Raw genomic sequence first — 14,149 nt, 5'->3', positions numbered from 1 at the left:
CCTATCATGGGAAGGAAAAGGAGTTCATTCCCAGCTCAGCGATAGGTCCTAGTTCACCCACAAATGGCTCTCTTCTTGCATTTCCTGCTGACTTAGAGGTAGGCAGGTGACCTCAGTTGGCTCAATCAGACTGAAGACTTTCGTCCTGTGCTTGATGTAAAAGATTTTTCTCATTGGCTCCTGCTGGCTCAGAACACATTCTGTAGGACAAGCATGTCAAACTCAAAGGCTAACAAGGGCCAAATAAATGAGGCATGCGGTCTGTGGGCCACAAGCTTGACATGCTTGCAAGAAACCAACTTTCCCTTGCAACTACAAGGAGAACCAGACACTAAGACAACACAGGAGGTCAGAAAAAAACAACAGGTTTTTCATGAAATTATTGAATTACTTAGAAGTCATCAAACATCTTGTTTTTTAGTTTGTGTGATAATAAGCCACCATATTGTTATCATGGGATTTTGTTGTGTATAGTGAAAATCATTCTAACTAATATACTATAGTTTTTACATGCTATATGGTTAATGAATATTTGTAGAATTTTAACTCAATCAGTATATTTGTTCATTCTTTTAATGATCGCCTATGGAAAATCAACAAATTCAGATCCAATGACTATGATCCAGTTACCACTATTTTTCTTGTAATCAGATGTCGTCACAGTGTCTAAAAGGAACCTAGGCTACCAACTTTCAACCATAGTCAGTGATTGGAAGCCAGAGATTTGTAGCTAATATCTTCTTGTCTTGGAGATTATAAATATTTACTTCTGTTAATTAGTAAGTTTCATGAGGTCAGAATCACATTTGTAAATATTTGTCAATGTAATTAATGCTGTCCCTCTCCCATTCTAATGAGATCAGAAACCAAATAAATTTTCTTAATCATATGCAAAATAAAGACATAATAAACTAGAAATTATATATTTATTATATATATTTTATATTGTTATTCTTAGATTTAATGGGACAACAGAATTACCTGTATAGCTTTTAAAGAATATAGCCCTAGCTGATTTGGCTCAGTGGATAGAGCATTGGCCTGCAGACTGAAGGGTCCCTGAGTTCGATTCTGGTCAAGGGCACATGCCTGGGTTTGTGGGTTCTGTCCCCAGTAGGGGGTGTGCAGGAGATATAAACATCATCATTGATGTTTCTATCTCCCTCTCCTTCTCCTTCCTCTCTGAAATCAATAAAAATATGTTAAAAAAAGAATATATACACCTCCTCCCGTCCCCATCTCTACAAATTCATGTTTCATTAATCTGGTTTGGGACTTAATTATAAGCAGTTGATTAAAATTTCTAGATGATTTAATTGCAGACTAGGTTATAACACAGTAGTTTAAATTATCTAAGTGGAAGTCTCAAAACTATATTGCTCTTTCTTTAGATGAACCTTCAGCAGTGTTTCCATGTAAGTATAACACATTTCTCCTCTCTGCATATATTTTTCAAAAGCCTCAAATGCTTCTTGGCATAACAGGATCACTTTCAAATGATTAGTTATAGCATCCGAGATACTGAATGGTTATTTAAACATCAAAGATGTTTTTGCAAATTTGAAAGCGTAAAAAATCCAGAGCAGATTTCATGACGATTTTCTTGTCTACAACTATGTGAGTCATTAAAAAAATTGCTTTGCTCATAGTCCTGACAAGGATTCAGTAAAATACTTTTAATGTAAATAAATGACTCAAGGAATCGGAAGTGCGGATTGACCTTTGAGATCGCCTCCTCCAGTATTTCTCAAAGTGTGGTCTTCAGCTCTCTTGCTTTGGGTACCTGTTAAAATTCAGATTCCAAGGCCCTATCCCTCATCCTTTGAATCAGAATCCCTGGGGCTGGAGCCCAAGAATGAAGTTTCAAAGGGCGCTGCAGATGATTCTAATGTACACTACTGAGCTCCACACTTTGAGATTTGTAAAAAGTCCCATCAAGTCAGATTCCTTATTTCAATACTTGACATATTTTCTTTTAAAAAATATATATATATACACCCTTTTGATCCAGAGACTCTTACATCTTATTAGTTTAAAAAATCTCTTAATCTCCTCATAATCTTTGATGCTAGATTGGCAGGGATTAGTATTGCTTACTCTTTGTGACATCTTCTATATTTAACCACATTTCCTACATTGTGAAGATACTGCAGAAATATTTTTACAGTAGTCCCTCAGGAAGGCAGCCATTTCAGAAAAATAAGAGCTTAAAGATTGACATTTGTTTCTTTGACCTGTAAAATATATACATGGGCTTTTAAAAGCATTAAAAACTTATGAATCCCTACCATAACATATACCCTTCCAAAATAACCACTAACATTACCACTTTCAATCTATAAGCACTAAATAAATTATTCCACAACACCCAAGGAATTGATGTTAGTTTTAGATTCGTGTCATGACTTGTCCCAATCATATAGCCAGTGCATAACTGAGGTGGCGATCTGCATGGTCAGGCTTCCTAAGGACTTCTCAACTCAAAAGTATTTTCTCTCTAATCTCTTGTGCAGCTGCCAAGGGATTCTCTCTGTCTCCACTAAGAGAGCTTGTCCCTCCCCTCAGTACCATGTAAATGGACTTTCCTCCTTACGGGTTTTGCAAATGCAAGAGCAATAATTACAACTCCCTATCATTTAAGAAAGAGGAAATTTATTACTTTTTTTTCAACAGGCACTTGTTATACAACAGGAATGCCTCCTGCCCAGCCAAGATAAGGGTCCAACTCTAGACCCAACAGAGCACTGTCACTGTTCCCTCATCACCAGAGGCCAGCTTTTTACCGGTGTTATCAGAAACTCCAAGCCATACAGTTGAGCAGTTGAGCCATTGCACCCTACATAGGCCACGAAGGACAGGAGAGCAGTGCAAAACCTCGCCAGGCCCCTCTCAGCCAGCCTGAGCCAACCTGAGGGGAACACCTCCTCGCATTTGTCCGCTCCAGGGAAGCACTTCTCCTTGATTTGCATCGGGTACTGTGCATTCCTGTGGAGGCTCGGCCCATGTGCGTCACAGAAAGGAATAAAATAAAAAAAAGCCGGTGCTTTATAAGGTTCAACTTTGTTTTGTTTTGTTTTGTTTTGTTTCCCGGAGATAGTTCTATCGTTTGTGCAAAACTGGAAGTCTGCAAAGCAACATCCAGTTCCTTATTTATTGACCAGTCCAAGCTTGTGATGTCAGTGGTCCTTCATTCTCGAGACGTCACGGTAGGGATAATGAAATCAGCCGTTACTGAACTTCAGGCAGCAGCAAAGCTGGGATTTGTGGCCACCGGTGAGAAGTCGGTGTTATAAGAGCGGTGGGTGAGCACGGGGGTAAAGAACACACGCAAGAAAAGAGCTCCCGGGCTCCGTGCTCTCAGACCTTGGTGTTTCATACGACTCGCCTAGACAGCTTGAAAAAATGCTGATTCCAGATCCCACCCCAGACCCCCTGACTTGGATCTGGGGTAGGGCCAGCTCCATCTCCAAAATTCTATGAAGGGTAGGGCTTAGGGGAGGCCATCTGGTTGGAAGAGGAAGCTGGGAGCCTTGCCACAAGGCTATGTTTGCAAAGCAAGCACACTCTTTTTAACTTAGTGTGTATGTTACAGAGCAGTATCAATATTAAAGTTTTCTAAATATACTTTTAGTCACACTTTATACAAGAAGGATTGCATTGGCCATATTAAAAGTGCTATTTTTGTTTGAGAACAGAGGGAGCTGATGGAGATCAGGGTGGTTACTGCCCTTGGCCCTAACACCAAACGGAGCCCAGGCACCTGCCTTTTCGCCGTCACTATAGAAAAGCCTCGCTTATTGACGCATTTGTTACATAAAATATTTATTGAGTTACCGGTTTGTGCCAGGCATTGTTCTACCTAGGGGCCTGGGCCAGACTACTAATAATAATAATAATAAAAGCAGGCCCAAAGTCCTTCTCCGTGGCTTACATTTTCAGTCAGGGAAAGCTGTCAATAAACATAATAGATGAGAATTCTATAGTATGTGCAAAGATGTTTTTCATCCTTGAGAAACATGTTCTTAGGAAACAACACCTTCTTTAGTGAGACGCTCCCTGAGATATATTTAGATTGTTACCGGGGTATTTCCCTAGGAAGCCAATGACTAAAACTTAGATGTGCCTCCCTTGGCTTCAACATGACAAATGGTAAGCTCATGTGGGTGTGGACGGGGAATTGTGTGTGTGTGTAGGTATAAGTTTAAACACCATGTGGACAACTATCAAATCTTACATATGTCTCTTTAGACTTTTAGTCCTATATCCTTTGCACCAAATACTGCTGACTTTCCAAAAAGTTAAGCAAGCCCTGGGGAAACTATGGAAGGACACCATTGTCAACTGAAGCATTTCCATGCCTAAACACTTATACAGTCAACACACACACACACACATATACAAGTGGCTATAACTAGAAAAACAGCTTAGTAATTTCTTTCTCCTGGATAGAAAGACATACAATTCATGCAGAAAGCCAAGGAAAAATAAAAGGACTTACACTAATTCCCTTAATTGAATCACACCAAATATTAGGACAATGTCACTTAAAATTCTTTAAAAATGTTAAAACAAATGGTCCCTGTAACAGGGAAATAGTTGAACTAACATTGCTAAAATTAATTTAATTTCTTTGGGATTGAAATATACATGAATCCATACTATCCTATTTATTTTTCAAATAGTGTTAGAAAATACCTGAGGACCTCCCAGTAAAAATGTAACTGGACCTTTTGGTTTATTCATCAATTCAGTGGAACTGAAATTGTATGTGAATTTAGTCTTTAGTCAGTTCTATTTGATAGATGGAAAAGAGCCTATTATTGCTATGTACGTCTCTACAACCTTCCTTTGTGAAGATTCCAGGCTCGATTTATCCACACCAGAATCTTAACTTAGCATGGTTGTGTATTCTAAATATATTTTTCCCAACGTTAATGTGAGTCATCATAGCATATCTCTTTAACCATATGTGCTAGAGCTAAGGACAGACAGTTATTTTAATATTCCTGGCCTAGAATCCTTCCCACAACAAACACATTTGATGCTCATACATGGTCCCTTTCTTGCCGACTCTCACGCCTGTCAAAATGGCATGGTGCCTACTCAACATATGGACTGCTAGCTTTTCTCACTGGGGCACAGTTGCCAAAGAAAGATGGGTTAAGCTGGGCACCCTGCGTAGCAAAGCAGGTGACAGCTCTCCCATCCTCCATCATGTGGCTGCCACTCCTCTAGCCACATGCCACGCTCTAACCTCTCTTTTACTGAAGAGAGAAAAGGAGAGAAACCTTAAGCGATAGCTCTTGCGCTTTCAGACAGTTTCTACTTGGTGCCTTTGATCTCATTACCTTTTATTCAACGCGAGGAAAGCTCTCCTCTGCCAAAATCACACTAAAATGTAAAAATCATTTGGAAGCACAAAGTTGTAAGAAAATCTGATAGCCAGCAAAGGCACTAAGTAGATGGGTGTGCGTGCACACACATACAACACACACACATACGGGAAAGCGGTGTGCTTGCCTCCCTCTGCTTCTCATTTTCCACCTAGAACAGACCAGAACTGGGCAGCAGCAGCAGCAGCAGCACTCAGTAACAAAGGAAGAACTTAGTAATTAAGTCTTGCACAAATAGAGCTCTCTCATTACACTCATCTAGTGAATCATTTCCTCCCTAACCAAGCTACGTCCTGTTTGGTTTGCAATTTTTATTTTAAAATTTCCAAATCAATTTTTATTTGTCCAAATGAGTTTGTTTTGGCAATAACAAAAAAGTATCAAGTTTCCCCAAACAAAGGCTTTCCTTCATGTCTTTGTGTCTTCGTCATTCTACAGGAAACCCAAATAAGGTATTTGATCGGAGGCTGACTTCTGCATCCAGAGACCCCAGGGACTTTTACCAAACTTTGCTAAACAGGTCCATCTGAATGAACTTAAAGGTAGCAGATTTAAATTGCAGCCTGGGGATGGCGCCATCAATTAACCAAGTAATAATCATTCATGTTTGCTCTGTACCAGAAAACTTTACAAGGTTTATTTCATTTGATCATAACCACACCCCTGCAATCTAGGAGTCGTCATTATTTCTATTGCTGAGATTTATATAAATCTACTCAATAATTTTTTCATGGAAGCTAGTCAGCATTGTTCTCTAAAATAAGCTAACATTCATTAAACTTTTACTGGGCACTGTTTTAAAAACCTTACGCATATCTGCTTATCTACAAAGTCATGACACAATCCCTGTCAATCTCCATAATTTACAGATGAGGACGAGGAAGCACTAAAAAGTTAACTAATATACCCAGGGGCACAGGTAGTTAGTGGTGATGCCAGAATTCAAATTCAACCAGTTTTACTCCCAAACTATCATTCTTTACCTCTTCTCTGACCATGTTAGGTGATCCTAGCATACATTCCGGACCAATTCTTTGGTGTTGTGCCTTGTTAGTATCTGAAGGACTGAAACTCATGTTTCTTTTTTAAAGCACTGCTTTCCATTTTGTTTCTCCTCTGATCAGTCTTCCACAGCTCTGCATTTCCAACAGAATGAAATTCAGGGTGTCCTCTTGGCATTCAATAGACTACAAATATGTCTTGGTCTCTATCTAATCCTCCAACCTTACTCTTCCAATTTGGCTATGTATGCTCTATTCTTGAACATTTTACATATTACTCATGCATATTTTTCTAATCCAAGATGTCCTTGCTATTTCTCTCTATTCATGCAAAACCTACCCCTCAAGCCCATCTCAGGTTCCACTTGAATCCTGAGTGTCTCCTCTGTCTATGTCAACCCCCTGCAATGTCTCCAACCACTAAGTTCTGGAATATTTGCTAATATACCACTTGTTCATAATGCTCAGCAGCACTGTCACACATTCACTGTTAGAATATTCAACATGTACCATCTTCTATTTTCCGGTGTGTAAATGTAACCTCAATTAGCATAAGAATCCTTTGAGGATATAGATTATGTCTTGCATTTTCATGGTTATAATACTTTCCATATTTGTTGAGTGATCCCTGTCTTGATAAATCTCCAATAATTCCCTTTTTTTTTGACACTATTTTATTCTGTACTCTTTGGGAGTGACTCTTCTTAAGAGTATAGACTATAATACAGCCCCAGTTACAGAGTTGGAAATGATTGCTTTACATAATGTTACCTTCTAACCAGTACCAACTTTTTTGCATCACTCTGAAAGGTCAGAATCAATGTGAGGATAAAAGAGTTCCGTTTCAGTAATGGACCTCTCAAAGACAAATTCCTTCCAAACATCATGTTTTATAATTATGAAACCTATTTCATTTTTTAACATCATAGTACCTGTCATTTGCATGAATAAATACATTACTAAAAATGAAAACTTGCATTATCCTAAGCAGTAAAGGTTGTGCATTTGATGTTCAACTTTTAATAGTGAATTGTTACTTAGAATTAGTTTACTTAGCGGACTGGCTTTTCTGTAATCCTGCCAAGAGTCCAGAAAATTACCTAATAGACTTCTCAAGTCTGTTTCAACTCTTTGATTCTAGGAATCCTGGATTCTTTGCCTCTCTACCCACTTCTGGTTAAAGGCACCCACTTTGGTCTCATTCTCTCTCACACATTTTGGAAGGTCTCCAAGTGTAAAATGGTACAACATATGTAGCCTGCAAGCAGGGCAGGCATAAGAAACACCATAAGGATACACTAAAGCAAACGTCAAGCTGTGGAATGCTGGGAAACAATCACAGGCAACACACCAACTTGGCATAAAACAATCAGAGAATGAGGTGGCTCTTTTTGAGCAAAAGCATAACACTGGCTAAGAGGCAAAAAAAGATCATAAGGAAATAAATATATTTTTTTATATTTTATTGATTTTTTACAGAGAGGAAGGGAGAGGGATAGAGAGTTAGAAACATTGATGAGAGAGAAACATCAATCAGCTGCCTCCTACACACCCACTACTGGGGATGTGCCCGCAACCAAGGTACATGCCCTTGACCGGAATCGGACCTAGGACTCTTTAGTCCACAGGCCAACTCTCTGGCCACTGAGCCAAACTGGTCAGGGCAGGAAAGAAATATTATACCTATCAGTCCATGCTGTTAATCAAAGATCATCTTCAGAGGTACCCAGTGCAAAGTGGCTAATAGGCATCCTTTTTTCCCACGTGTATTCACATGCCTAAAAATATTTGCGAATGGCAGCCTTTTAGACTCTAACCAAATATTCCTACATACTAAATGCAACCTGTCCTCCCTTCTCTCCTAGTGAATTTTCACTTATCCTTAATTACACAACCTCAAAGTTCAATTGCTCAGCAAGCTCAACTACTCCAGGAAGAGTTAGCAGCTCCTTCTTCTGTAACCTCTCAGTATCTTACGGTATTTATATCATTGTGCTGTGTTTATTTACTTATGGGTCTGTCTTCCTGGATATACTATAAGCTCCTTGAGAACATAGACCGTGCAAATTTCACTATCATATCCCAAGTGACCACAGTGTGCTCTGCATGTAAACGGTACTGCATAAATAATTGTTGCATGAATAAATGAAATTACCTAGTTTTCCATTGCTCATTTAATAAATATTTATCAAGTGTCTCATTATATGCATTGTTCCAGCTACTTGAGATACAGCATACAGCATCAAACAAGAAACACACAGTCTTCCGTCATAGAGATTACATTATATTGGGAGGAGACAGAAAGTAAATATAAAAAATAAGCAAGATATTGCTGATGTTGCATCATGCTAAATAATGAGAGAAAATAAAGCAAGGCAAAGGGATAAACAATATTAGAGTAAGAGCATAGTTCTAATAAGATGGTAAGAGGTGACCTCATAGAAAGTATGTCATTTAGGTAAAAACCCAAGGAGATGAGAGAGAGGGCCAATAAATTTATCACAGAAAAGCGGAATATAGAGAAAGCACATGTGCAAAGTCCCTGAGGCAGGAAAGTGTTGAAAAGCACTTACTCTCTACAAATAGTTCCCAGGCTTTGGCAAAATAATATATAATAATTTGGTAGAAGAGATTCAATAAAATAAGGAAAACATTGGAGCACTTTCCAATAAAGACACAAGGTAATATGATTTCCAAGTATTCTGTATTCATCACTCAGTGAAATCTAAATTCTGTTCTCCCCTGGTAAATGTTACAACCGCTGTTAGGGTTGGTGTATTTATTAATAAGTAGGGACAATTCCGGTAAGCTCAGTTGGACCAAGTAGGGAAGTCCTAGTTTTTCTTCTGAAACAGACCTACCTCTAGACCAGCCTTCAGTGTGGTTTGGTAAATAGTTCTCATTCCTGATTCGTACAGGACTTCCCTTCCTCTTTCCCAATTGTACTAACTCTTGGCCTCTAGTCTCACATTCCCTGTTTCCAACCTCAACCCCCAAATCTTGAGGCCCACCAATCTTTTCACCACCATGGCAAATGCTCTCGACAGACCAGAGATGCCTGTTATAGTCCAGATTCTTACCCAACAAATTCTGAAATCAACCCCATACTTTTGAGAATTCTCTTGTCATTGTCCTGACTCAGCCATCCTCAAAGGTTGAAAATGTCAATCATAGTAGAGGAAGATTTTCCCTTATTTTGTTTCCCTATTTAATGTTTCCATCTCCCTTTCTTTTAAGCTGCTATCTCAGAGGCACACCTACAATTTCATATATAAAGTTCATAAGAAAATAGTACATTTTATTTTATATATAACTTTATTAAAAATAATTTTTCTATGAGTTAAGGCAGGTGAAAGAAATGTTTTATATTGTAATAATACTAGAACAGGGTTTTTAACCTAATAGCATTTAGTAAATAGGTGAATTTGGGGTGGAAAGAGAGCCAACAGTTTTCATCAAGAATATTATTTATATTTTTAAAAATATTAAAAACAAACAACATTTTTTAAACCCACTTGCTTGCATGGCCAAAAAGAAAAGACTTTTGAAATGATATTTGGACATGGAAGGCAATGTATATGCCCATGGTATATATAATGTTAAAAAGAATAGTCAACAATGAACATTAACTTACATGTTGGTCAATGTTCTGTATCAATTAAAATACTTTAATGTGCCAACTGGAGAAAAAAATATACATTCTCATTCTTGGCTATATATTTCTTTGTGAAAGGTTATCTAAATGAGAGGAATTTTAGACACATGTGATTTACATAGAAGGCTATAACTAATTACGTTAACTGTTAGAGACCTTATCCACAGGGATGTGTACATTCTTTTTTATTTTTAATCCTCCCCCAAGGATATGTTTATTGATTTTTAGAGAGAGTGGAAGGGGGAGAATGAGAGACAGAGAGAGAGAGAGAGAGAGAGAGAGAGAGAGAGAGAGAGAGATCTGTTACTTCCCATAGGTGCCCCTACCAAGGATTGAACCCACGAATTGAACCTGTAACCTTTTTTGGTGCATGGGAAAATGCTCCAACCAACTGGGTCACCCAGCCAGGGCATAAGTGTACTCTTTAATTGTAGAAATTGTAGGAGCTCCAGTGGCGCAATCGGTTAGCGCGCGGTACTTATAAGAAATTGTAAGTGTCAAAAGTACCAAAGCAACTGTTTCAGAACCCCAAGGCCTGGGGACTTATTTTCTATTCCCACTTTTGCCTTCGGCACTTACTCCATGAATCTCAGGAAAATGCTGCCATCCTTATATCTCCATTTCCCCCCATAAAGTCACAATCAACCACTTGTAAATTATTTACTTTTAAATTTATTCAGAGAGAATTTTTAATCTCAAGCCAGTTTTTCATTACTGCTCAAGATATTCTATTCACTTCCTCATAAGTACCCCATCAGGAGATGCAAATTACTTCCAATATTATTTTAAGGACTGCTAAGTGAAGTCAAAGAACAAACCAGCAAGTCACATCATACAAAATAATTTTAAATTATATTTTTGTTGTAGTAACACTTCTATTAAAGCTTCTTTCTAGAATAAAGCAGCATTTGGCAAAGGTGATGCACAAAACCCAGGGTGTTGTACAAGACAGCCAATTAAGTTTGGAAGGAAAGCAATTGCCTTGAGTTAATATTTACATTTACCTTATTAATCATGTTCTTTGTTTCTTACATTTTCTGTATATTTAATATAGTGTAAGCTATACTGTTTTATAATATACTAAAACTATTCTGGATTAGTCTGTATAAATATACTAGCTTTAATATACAATGTTAATATTACTACTATATTATTAATAAACTAGAGGCCCAGTGCATGAAATTTGTGCACAGGTAGGGTCTCTAGGCCTGGCCAGCGATCAGGGCCTATGGGAACCTTCCTTCCCCCGGCTGCTGGCTGCTGGCTGCTAGCTGGGGCCTTCCTTCTTTCCATGCCACCTCCTGGTGGTCAGTGCACATCATAGCAAATGGTCACACTCCCAGTCGGTCAAACTCCCGAGGGGATAATTTGCATATTAGTCTTTTATTATATAGGATATACAATATAATATGTATTACATTTATAATACAACTAGAGGCCCAGTGCACAAAAATTTGTGCACTTGAGGGGGAGAGGAGGTCCCTCAGCCCAGCCTGTGCCCTCTTGCAGTCTGGGACCCCTCGGGAGATAACGACCTGCTGGCTTAGGCCTGCTCCCGGGGGGCAGAGGGCAGGCCCAATCCCTAGGTGCAGCCCCTGGTCGGGCTCAGAGCAGGGCCGATTGGGGAGTTGGGGTGACACCCACTGTTATGCACAGAGCAGGGAGGATCGGGAGGTTGCGATGCCACCCCTAGTCACGCTCAGGGTAGGGCCGATTGGGGGGTTGGGGCACCGCCCCCTGTCACACTCAAGGCAGGGTCACAATAGGGAGGTTGCAGCGCCACCCACTGTCACACACAGAGCAGGGCCAATCAGGGGGTTGGGGCACTGCCCCCTATCACGCACAGAGCAGGGCCAATCAGGGGGTTGGGGCACTGCCCCCTATCACACACAGAGCAAGGCCGATCAGGGGGTTGGGGTGCCGCTACTGTCACACTCAGGGCAGGGCCGATGGGGGGAGGGTTTGGGGCGCTGCACCCTGTCACACCCAGAGCCGCAGGGCGATCAGGGGGTTGGGGAGCGAGCAGGGCCGATCAGGGGGTTGAGGAGCTACCCCCGTCACTCAAAGAGCAGAGCCGATAGGGGAGTTGGGGCACCGCCCCCTGTCACACACAGAGCAGGGCCGATCAGGGGTTTGAGGAGCTCCCCCCTGTCAGGAACAGAGCAGGGTGGGTAGGGAGGTTGTGGCCACGCCCCCTGTCACACACAGAGCCGCAGGGCGATCAGGGGATTTGGTCGCTGCCCCCTGTCACTTTGATCCCGGTGCTGGGAGGCATATTACCCTTTTACTATATAGGATAGAAGCCTGGTGCACGGGTGGGGGCCGGCTGGTTTGCCTTGAAGGGTGTCCTGGATCAGGGTGGGGGTCCCACTTGGGTGCCTGGCCAGCCTGGGTGAGGGGACGATGGCTGTTTGCAGCTGGTCACACACCCTTTAGGGTGGGGGTCCCCACTGGGGTGCCTGGCCAGTCTGGGTGAGGGGCTGAGGGCCATTTTCAGGCTGGCGGGTGACTGAAGCTCCCAACCTGTCCTTTTTTCCTTTTTTTTTATTCTGGGCCAGCTTTAGCTCTGAGGCTCGGCTCCAGCTATGAGACCTCCACTGCTGAAAGCAGGTTTCTGGCCTTTGTTTACCCTTCTGTATTTGAAACAATGTTGCGGTCCTGCTGGCTGAAGCCCGGGGTTTTGTTTAGCTTCTATATTTGTTACAATGTTGCTTAGAGTGCAGCTGAGAGGCCGGCAGGCAGGCGGGGAAGCTTGGCTCCCTCCGTCACTGAAGCAAGCAAGCCTCCCTGTTCGCCTCAGCTGCCTGGCTGCCGGCCGCCATCTTGGCTGGCAGTTAATTTGCATATCTCCCTGATTAGCCCATGGGAAGGGTAGCGGTCGTACACTAATTACCATGTTTCTCTTTTATTAGATAGGATATGAAATATATAGTATACTAATTCTATATGCATGTAACTTATTAAATAAATAAATATGTATAGTTTGTGGGGTAAGGCATGCTCAAATGATCTATTACTGATGGGGCTGATGACAAAAATCAGTTTGGAGACCACCGGTTCTATATTGTGATGCTTAAGAATTCATTCAACACACAAGTAAAAATTTGAATGTAGAGACACATTGCATAAGGATAATGGTTGTCCCAATCACTGTTGACAACAGTAAAGCGGAATTTTCATATAGCATATTGTAGGGTGGAAAACAGAGATGATTGTGCTGGGTAGTATATGGGTGGATGGGGTGTCTTTCCCAAGAGCATGGGACACTTGAAAGTGTTTGGTAAGAAAGGAGAAATAACAGGAGGCTGTGCACATCTCCCAAGTCCCTTGTTGACCTGCCTCTCTCAGGAAGTCTCTGATGAAGAGCCACAAGTTTCCAAAGAACAAGGTAAGCTGGATTTATTTTTTCCAATTGGGACAGGAACTTAAAAAATATTACACATGTTACATAGAGTGCACAGGTCACTGTGCCTAGAATTCCCAGTAATGGGAGGGCAGCAAAACCCACACTGGCACATCAGTGAGATCTCCATCATACTATTTGTCACACTTTGACCAGGAAAGTTAAGAACTGAAAGACATTGCACCTTGATCCTACTTCAGAATAGTTCCAGGAAATAAATCATAACAATGATTTAAAAGTGGTTACTAAACCACAAATATGATATAAACTTATTCTTGAGTTGAAATAGAGTGAAAATTCCAGGTTCTGCCTTGACAGACTAAGAAGTGAGGGGAGCCCTGACTGGTTTAGCTCAGTGGATAGAGGGTCAGCCTGTGGACTGAAGGGTCCCAGGCCCGATTCCGGTCAAGGGCATATACCTTGGTTGCAGGCACATCCCCAGTGGGAAGTGTGCAGGAGGCAGCTGAATTGATGTTTCTCTCTCATCAATGTTTCTAACTCTCTGTCCCTCTCCCATTCTCTCTGTAAAAAATCAATAAGATATATTTTAAAAAAAAAGAAGAAGAAGAAGAAGGGAGGAGAAGTCAGACAAGTTTGAGTGGCAGAAGGTAAATCATCAAGCATACATCTGAGGAAACAACAAATAAGTACTTTGGCAGTCACCCTAGGCTCTAAGCGAACACAGCAGAAGAAGAAA

This window comes from Myotis myotis, unplaced genomic scaffold (assembly GCF_014108235.1).
Source record: "Myotis myotis isolate mMyoMyo1 unplaced genomic scaffold, mMyoMyo1.p scaffold_m19_p_8, whole genome shotgun sequence".
Lineage (NCBI taxonomy): Eukaryota > Metazoa > Chordata > Mammalia > Chiroptera > Vespertilionidae > Myotis > Myotis myotis.
The sequence above is the reverse complement of the archived record's forward strand: the minus strand, read 5'-3'. Positions refer to the sequence as shown.